Source organism: Gadus morhua, chromosome 10 (assembly GCF_902167405.1).
Source record: "Gadus morhua chromosome 10, gadMor3.0, whole genome shotgun sequence".
NCBI lineage: Eukaryota > Metazoa > Chordata > Actinopteri > Gadiformes > Gadidae > Gadus > Gadus morhua.
Genome location: NC_044057.1, coordinates 18,157,510 through 18,167,465, shown reverse-complemented (window position 1 = coordinate 18,167,465; position 9,956 = coordinate 18,157,510).

Sequence of the window (9,956 nt, the reverse complement as noted above, 5' to 3'; positions counted from 1 at the left end):
GTTTATTTAAGAGTAAATAGGTTTTGGCACTTTAACCTGCCAGTCCTGGAACCCATCCAGCACACATCAGCGCCGCCAAGACTCTTGACCAAACCGTAGCAGACTTCCTTGCCAATCACAAAACATTGCCCAGAAAACCACTTTTACATGCTGAAATTCTTTTTGCGGCCAAAAACCCACAAAAACACAAAACATTTCTGTCAACATTTGTTATCGGCCCTTCTCATGCGGTTGTGATTTGAACATGTGTTCATGTAGTAAACCTGAGGGGCCAAAAATCCGTCATCCATGTTTTTCATCACAAATTCATCAGCCTTTATCTACAGCTCACATGTTTGGTTGAAATTGGGCAGGCACTTCCCCAACCGGGTCTCGTCAATTAATTAATAAATAAATAAATTATTCTGACAGAAGTTTGAATCACAACCAAGAAGCTTGCTTTTCCAACAACAATAAGGAAGAACTGATGCAGGCGCGTCGTTAGACCTGGGCATTCGGGGCTATAGCCCCGGATCTTTTGGGATCAGCCCCGGATCTCTGCCGTAAAAAAAATAATAATAATTAAAAAGAAAACGTGTATATATATATATATATATATATATATATATATATATATATATATATATATATATATATATATATATAATAATAGCTGCTTTCATACACGTAAGTACTGGCTGCTCTTTTGAATATATGCTGCATTGTTGCAGCAACATTGAAGACGATCGCGTTGACTTCTGCGGTCTGTTCTGCCTCCGTGCTGAGTGACAGCGGCCGCACTTATCCCGCCTCCTGCGAATTTACGTAATATCCCTCTCCTTGCAATGCCGGCGCTGGCACTGGCCGCGGGAGCAAGATGTTATTCAAACAAAAATGCATCAATCATTGTTTTATTCTTTCATTACACAATTTCTTTCATTCTTATAAATAAAAAAATAATATAAATACATATATAAATCTAGCCAACTTGGTGTCGCTAAACAAATTCTGGTGTTGCCATGGCAACACCCTGGCGCCCGCCACTTCTCAGAGGTCTTCTCAGGTCAAGTACAGTTATAAAATATCGTTGATAAGAGATGGATATAAGAAAATTCTTTGGGAAGAAAAGGGCAGAGCAAGAACAAGCGGTGGAGAGTGTGGCATCATCTCCCGCAACCCCTGATGAGAACACTTCGATCAGCTCAGGTAGTTGAAAAGCAGCCAGTCGATAGCTTAATTTTGATTGATTAATGCTGGTCTGGTGTTACTACCTAGTAGCTAACATAGTAGCGCCGCCTGTCTTGTCTCTCTAGTGGTCGTTCATTCTAAAACACTACAATCTTTTGAGAAGCAAATGGTTGCAGCCTCTATAGGCTTACTGTGGCGCTGATGTGAGTACTGTATGCATGCTACTCATAGAAAAAAATCGGAGAGGGTTGGGAAACAGTGGGTTGACAATCCATTCTAGCTTGGTACCTCATTTTGAAATCCCCAAAAAGGAAACTACACATAGGACTGTTCTTTTAATTTTTAATACATTGCTTTGGAGGTTTTCAATCTAACATCCCAATGGTTTGATTTTACCTAAGATAATTTCTTTTATTTTTTAAAGCATCCCCAGCAGCCATAATAATGAGATTATGAGACAATGAGAATGAAGCGGCAACAGTGTGACTGTGCAGTGTGAGAGAGATGGCTTCAATGGATGACCAGGGTTTGGTGGTGGCGTTACCCAGGAAGGGCGGCTGTAGTTAACTGCAAGCAACAGAACATGAATAGTGAAGTGGAGGAAGGAGTCGAAATGAGACTTCATTAACAGATTCATTTACAGCTCAGATTTATATGCAGATAAGCTTCTTACACAACTTGCATACAGCATAAGCAAGTAACAGAAACAGTCTGGGAAGATTATTTGTTCATTATTTAAATCTACGTCCTGGCTACAGGTCGCGTGATAGCGCATATCATTTCATGCAAGCGAGTGTTTACTTCCTGGTTACAGGTCGTGCGATAGCACATATCATCTCATGCGATCTTAAAGAGAACATGACGTGAACAGTTTAGGAACGCATATTCCGGGAAAACATTAGAACTCTGAAATGCTGACTAAATATAAAGCATGTTTTTATCTGAAACATTAAACCTACACTGACAACAAGTAATAACTTAAAAATGAAACATAAAAGCAGACAACTACTTACTTGCCGTTGCCTGGCTGGGGGAAAAAGGTCCGTCGGAGCAGCGATGGCTTCTTGACATCGGGTAGGTGCATGCAGGCTATATAGGCTATTCTAATGTCTCATTTTTGCTGATGGTGCTGATAGGCGACCTATGTGTTGGGGGCGCCCTTAATTAATTAATCAATTAATTAATTAATCAATTAAGATACCGTAGCACGAAGGAGTCAGGATGGTGCTCCCCCCCGGGCTTAAGCCCCGGATGTTTTCAATTGCTAACGACGCGCCTGAACTGATGGCAGGCCCATCAAAGCAATCAGAACTCGACTTCTCCTAAACATTATGTGTTCCCTGTGAGCTTACTTACATGGCTAATGCTAAGTTTTAGCAGTATATCGGTATCAGTAGTATACTCAATATGAAAATGAACCATTGAAAAAAATGCTAACAAGCTTTCCATAAATGGTGAACTTACAAATCTAGAAACCTTATGGGGTTGCTTTATTGTTTTACTCTTTTACTTGACGGGGGTCTAATGTTTTGGTCTGTCAAAAACTCAGACCCTTCGTCTGCAGCTTTCTGGCAGGGATGTCAGAGGTCACCACCCCGTTCCTCTCTCCCTTGGTAACCTTTGACCTCTGAACCTCGCCTGGTTGGGCCCATCTCGACGTACGGCCCCCGCAGGCCGGAGACCGTTTAGGATGCATCAACTACAAGCTTCATGGGGAGATAGCGTTTTAGCAGAGCGTAATTCATTTTTTGTCCATTGAGTATATTGTTTTGGTTTCTGGTTCTAAATCATATTAGATGCGCAGTCAGCGCCTACCAAAACAAAGGGTTGGCAGCCATGTCAAATCCTTACTTGACATTAAGACATTTATGGATTGTGGGGGTGGGGGGTTTCTATCATGAGGGATTTTGCTTTCGCTCACATACAGACAGAAAGCCCCTGTTATTCCTGTAACTGCTCGACACAAGATAAAACAGGATAAGAAGATCAAGAATTCCCCTGAAACTGACAGCATGAAGAAAAAGAAAAGGAAACACTTACATTGCACTCCCTGTGAAATATCTTTAATCTGACAAAATTATTATTTAATTACTATTGGCTGTATTCCTCTATGGGGAGTGAAACACCTTGGTGCGGTCGGATGGTTAAAGCAATGGCGTCTTAACCCGTTTTCCTTGATCTTGATGGAAAACGTCATACGGTCGAGGAAAGATGTGAAGCAGAAATCATGAGGACAACCGCTGTGCTAGGAAAATCCGACTGCACCGACGCTAGGGTAGGCCTACGTCATTATATGGCGGCCGGCGGATGTTATGGACTCAGGTCGGATACTCTCTCCTTGCACCCTGGTCTTTTACTAAGTCCTTAGGAATTCTCCTTCACATCTTTCCCTGAGCCTAATGATGTTTACCATCGGGTCAAAGAAAGAAGAGGTTACGAAAGGACCAAAACTTTTGCCTTCAGGTTAACCACCACAGCTGTGTCTGATTTGACTAGCTTTTTGTTTTGGGTCTCTTTAAACAGAAGTTACCTGCAGTGAATGGACACTAACATCAGCTTCACTTATCCAATGTGATGTACTGCTATCATCAATTATCAAGTATGCATCATATAGATATAGGCTCATATCTAGGGTAGATATGAGGCTAGTTAAGTAGCATTAATAGTCATTATTCATTTTTAATGGGTATTAATAACACTGTTTCTATTAGCCACAACCGCGTCTATTTAAGGCGCATCCGTTTCAGCTGTGATAACAAGACCCCCAGACTGTCAGAGACTGGTAGACCCGCCGCCCCTCACACTATTGGAGTCAAAAATAAAACGTATTAGTGGCAAGACATTGATGGCTCTGTGTGGCCTGTGTGGCTTTAGAAAAAGAGTCGGTTGGGTTGGCACACGGCTTCTCTGACTAATCTTCGCTCATTCAATAGACACGCTAGATCCTCCCTCCTAAAAATCAAACTACACACAACAACTCACACCCATGAACACGCTCACACATGCACACACACACCCACACACATGCACTCAAACACACCCAAACACACAATCACACACACACACGCACACACACACAAACACACACACACACACACACACACACGCACACACACACACACACACACCACACACACACACACACACACACACACACACACACACACACACACACACGCACACATACGCACATACATACACCCATGCACACACATACACATTAAGATGTATCAGCTACCCCCAGTAATGTAGTACAATACCAAATATGATTAAGGCATTGTTCATCAGAACATGTAGATGACGACGGGACTCTTGTTTGTCGTGTTTTCCTTGAAATGGTTCCCAGTTTCCACAATATGTCTACGACCGCCTGTGCCATGTAAACAGGATACCTCGGGAGGAAGAGAGCTCTGTGGGAACAGGGAGCCCTGCTTACGTCCCCATCGGATGTTAACCTGAGATGGGGAAAAAAAGTAAATCATGATGTCATTAATCAAAGAAGGCCGAACAGGACATTAAAGCCCCTATTTACCCTTCCACGCCCCTCTCACCCCGAGGCCATCCCTATGACACTCTTTTCAGACATTCATTCATTGCATACATATTCTTACCTATTAGGCTACTGTTATGTATTTAGAGGAATATTTTTGTTTCATAATTTAGGTTATTATAAAGATTTGTATTGTGCGGATGCGAACATGGTCAAGAAATGATCTTTAATGTAGAGTATAATATGTTCACCGATCTACTCACTAAGGTTAGGATTTCAAGCCTAATAACTTGACGACGAGGCTTTAGGTAACCCTCTTGAACACAATTACTAATTAATTAAAGGAACTTTGTTGCCGTTATCTGATGCTTCTCATTGTTCAACGACTTTTCTCCTCAAGCAGGGCTAATCCCTTATTGTGGCACAGTGTGCAGTTACATAACTCTGAACAGCATCATCAAGTCAGAGAGGGGAGAGTTCCCACACAGATGGATATAATATGGTTAGTTGGCCCGCCTTGGATGGACTAAAACACTCATCATGACACTCATTAACGACAACAGGTGCAAAAAGGGCCGATTCGCCTAAAAGATTTATGTAGATATGCATATTAAATTTTGTGGTGGTCGGGTTAACGTAATTAAATTGTTTTTGAGGCAAACAGCGATCTATTGTTCTGCGAGCCCCGCAAGGGCTGATTTCTGCTCCCTGGCCGTACCAGGCTGACCCTCTTTCCGAACAGTGTTACCACGGTCATTCCTCGAAAGGTAGTGTTGGGAAACAGGCTGTTTCTCAACACGGAGGTCAGGAGGTTCTGCTAGAAGGGTAGAAGATCGACAGTGTGTTATTAATCTTTCTGCACAGGCCTATTGCACAAAGTGAGTAATTTCTGTGGGAGGAAGGAAAACAACAATAATTCTATTGGGAAGCAAGTCAATTTAATGGTGGCTGGAACTGGGGCCGAATGGAAACACCATCGGAGCCAGGGGAAATGAAGTAGAAAGAGAGATATAGAGAGAGATCGGGAGTAAATGGATATAGAGAAAAATATAGATATGGTTATAAATAGAGAGAAAGCTTGAGAGACAGAGAGGGAGATACAGAGATAAATTGATGTAAAAGCGGATGAGAGAGGGCCAGACAGAGGGTGAAAGTAAGGAAGGGAGGAAGGATGGACAGAAGGACATAAGGAAGCATGGATATAAAGCAGTGATGCTGCTTGGATGGGCGTATAAGAGCCAAAACTTCTGTCTTCAATATTACTCATTGGTAATTATGAGTTTGACACAAGAGTTAACATGTTGTGGCTGTAAATGTCATTGGTCTTAATCTTGGACCAACAGGGCATGCTACAGCATGCATTGTTTATAGTGGGCCAAGTGTGTCAATACAGGTAAACAGGAGCAGTCAAACCAGGGAGAAGTGGGCGTGGTTCTTTACTGTCTTCGCCAAAAGGTGCTACTCGAAGTAAAGAAAAAAGGGCATTTAATTTTAAGGTGTTCCTTTGGCCTTCTTCCCAATGATCAGAGGTAGTCTCCTCTAAACCTGACCCACTGTAGACATCCCGTCTCTAGGATCGCACGCATACCCCCATTAAATAGATCTAAATATAAGACAGGATCAGATTATCTACCACACATTTGTTCCAGAGATCCACACCCCGAGCACATCACTCCACTAATCACTCTCAGCTGTCACTCATTAGTTCTTTAATCACCTTTGTCTACCTCCCTTCAGATACAACCCTTTGTTTCAGTTCACCTGAGGCACCACTGTTTTCACCACCTTTTGGTTGGCTGCTGTTAATTAAACCCCTTTTACCTGTTCCATTTCTAAGGAGTAGGTCTTTATGTGAAGATTTATTTGAAAGAGCGTGATTGGTTTGCAGGAAGGTATTCAGGTTACAAATTCAGCGTTGGATGGAAATATATAGTATTGGTAAGAAAACCAATAAAACATATCCTTAAAAAAAAAAAGAAAAAAAAGAGGGATCCAATTCACCGACCTCAAATTGTCTTCCTGTTAGACACTGCATATCAAATGCAGAGCATCAATGGACCTTTCAAGCTCATCTGTTTCGTAATTGTTTTAATTTACGTGTTAAATTATTTAATTCATGGAAAAAGCGACCAGGAGATTGTTATGCATGTCGCTCCTTAGCTCTGCACCTGCAGAAGGAGACCTCAATATGCTCCCCTAAATCTTGGGGATCACTGGGGGCTCGAGGTCTTGGACTAGCAAGGAGGGCTGGGGCAGATGAGGTGAAAGGGCCAGGGTGGAGGGTGGACCGAAGCCCCCGGAGGTTAGACAGAGGGTTCCCAGAGGGTAAGGGCGATCGAGGCTGGGACCCGGGGGGAGGAGAGGGGTGTCAGTCAAACAGAGTAATTGATAGCGGGGACTGACAGCTGCTGTCATGACCGGTGTCGTCAGGGTTTGCCGCTCTCCAAGAAGCACAAGAAAGAAGGACAGAGGGATGGCCATGAAGGAGGAGAGAGGTCAGAGAGTAAAGGGAGAAGAGGAGGGTGGTGAAATGGGGAGATTTAAAGCAAGGCAACCGGACAGGTTTGGACACCTTTTGAGACACGCACAGACACACACTGAAACACACTACACACACACACACACACACACACACACACACACACACACACACACACATTGTGTATGAGCCAGCTTTGACACGTTCTTGCACTCTACATATGGCAGACCGGCGGTACACGTTAGGGTTTTTAACACAAAAGGTACATTTCATCACGGATAAACTGACTGTGACAACTGTCTGGAGAACTTGCTAAAAATAACATGCCAAAAAACTTGAGTAACCCCCACTGGTTCGCCGGGTCTAACTGCTGAAATATGATGCCATAAAGGTGTTTGAAAAAGTACGCTTATTGTAAGTAATGAATGATTAATGATTGAATGATCACGTGTTTTGAACCACTTGCAATGGACAACTAAATCTATTCTCCATAAAAGTAAACACATTGCATAATGAAGTAACCTGAGAATCAAGTAACCTTTCTTTGATGTTTTTTTCCATCATGCAGATCTCCCGGCTTTGTGATGAGTATGTAAAAAACATCAAATGAAGTGCCCGACCTACAGCTGTGCATATCTTTCCACAGAGCGTTTTTTTTATGCATAGAACACTCAACCACAAATTGTGTGGTAAAAGCATGTGCAATACTGGCACCTGACGTGGGTCTTAAATAAAGGCCCGGTTGGTGAATCAACACGCAAGCACCTGGCTATAAAGATCCGGATGGCAGTCTGGTACATGGAAGATGGCTTTGTACTTTGCTTAACTATTTGTACACACCAAAACACACACACACACACACACACACACACACACACACACACACACACACACACACACACACACACACACACACACACACACACACACACACACACAAAAAACAACCACACTTAAACACACACAAACACAGAGGTAGATCTACAGACACTATAGGCTAATTATTACTGTGATACATTAGGAAGCATGTAGTACCGCCCACTGGGTCAGTGTGTCACTCATCTGGCGTGTGTGTCAGCAGACACACTTCCCTTGCATTATCTATTAAAGAGCGTAACACCTTTGAGCTACTATGATTCAAGAACCCATCTGAACACGGTAGTTAATCATCCAAAGAGAGGCACAGGGAAAAGAGTTTAGGTATCATGCTTCAGGATATTCACGGATAGACTGGGTTCCTGTAGTGTAGATTGACCAAGGACCATTCACTTTGGAGTACCCAACCCTAATCCTATTTCAATAGAGATATGTAGTGTGGCTGGTAAGCCAGTACAAATTGAATGATGTAGAATGTAGAAGTTTTCCATGCAGCTATATAAATATTTTTGCTTTAATCTATTTTAACAAGGTTCCTTTGTAAAACACGTCAACCGCAGGATTGTTACGGTCTCAGTGGATTTGAAATGGGCACTGCTCGACGCTGCAGGCTAGAAAATAGCACATCCTTTGGCAATTAGGGAGCGAAGCACTTCCATTCTATCCCCAAACACCACACAACAATCTGGGTCATCTGCGTATATTGGACCGTATCCTAAATTGACTCGGCTAAGATATTTCTTGTTTACTCATCAGAAAGTTTCGTCTTCTTCCCTTTACTTAAAAAGAAAACGGAATAACTGTCCAATGATATCCTCTTGTAAACACAGGCCTGTACGCACAGCCTGAATTGACCCAGTGAGTGTCATACCCTCTTTTTCTCTCACTCGTGTTGCCTAAAATAGCGTGTGTCCTTCTATGCCGACTGGTGGGACGCAGTTATTGTTGCTTGCACAAAGATAAAGCATGTCAGATGTGATCGCCATGGACACAGTGCCCATGACATCATTCCCATGCCCTCACAAGCAACAGGCTGAGAGTGAAAGCAAATGAGTTGGATTTGTGGAAGTGTACACAAACCCGGGCCCTTTGCATGCTGCCAGCGATCGGCTAAACCCAACATGGGCAATGATGTCAACAAATTTGCCTGAGAGAAACTGTGAGAAAAAACGGGGACATAAGGCTGAGGCCCCCCTTTTCACCATCTTTAAACAAGATGGGAAGATTCTGAGTTTCACATCATTAAAGCACACCCTTGAAACGGCCATAGAGTCACCCAAAGTCAAGCTCTGTTGTGTCATATATTAGCATTGAACAGCATTGCCATACCATACTAAACGGTTCACTTTTATATCAGTCAATTTATTTGAGGGTGTGCTATGCCTAAATAAGGACATCTAGTTAAACTGCCCTCTCAGCAGAGTGATTGAGTGAAACTGAGAATTCAACAACTACAAAAATTACAAACAAATGTAATGATTTATTTTTTGACAGCAATAACATATATTAAATTCCAAGTCGTTAGGTTCAGCCTCATCCATGGATGTCTAAGGTCGAAAAGGCTCCCCTGTAACTTCAAACACGTTTGTTAAGACTGCCACCTGTTGGACATGTGGCGAGGCTTCGTGGGGTGCTCTCTGTTTTCCAATCTATCCTGATTTTATATAAATATAGTGTATGCATAATCAGTGTGAGCTTCGCACGATTGTTTATGCCGAATAGTATTTTTCCGACAGCTTTGACCTAAGCATCAATACATTTAGCCTACTATAAATGCCAAAATGTATCTAGACTAGCCTATATAATGAGTAAAAAATACTATTATTTCACGACTAAAAATAGGAATAGTTTTTTCTTACGAAACTTTGGGGAGGAAATAATATTTAAATAAATGCTGGAGAATTAAACTGTGAATATATATATGTGAATTGTGTAAAAACCTCG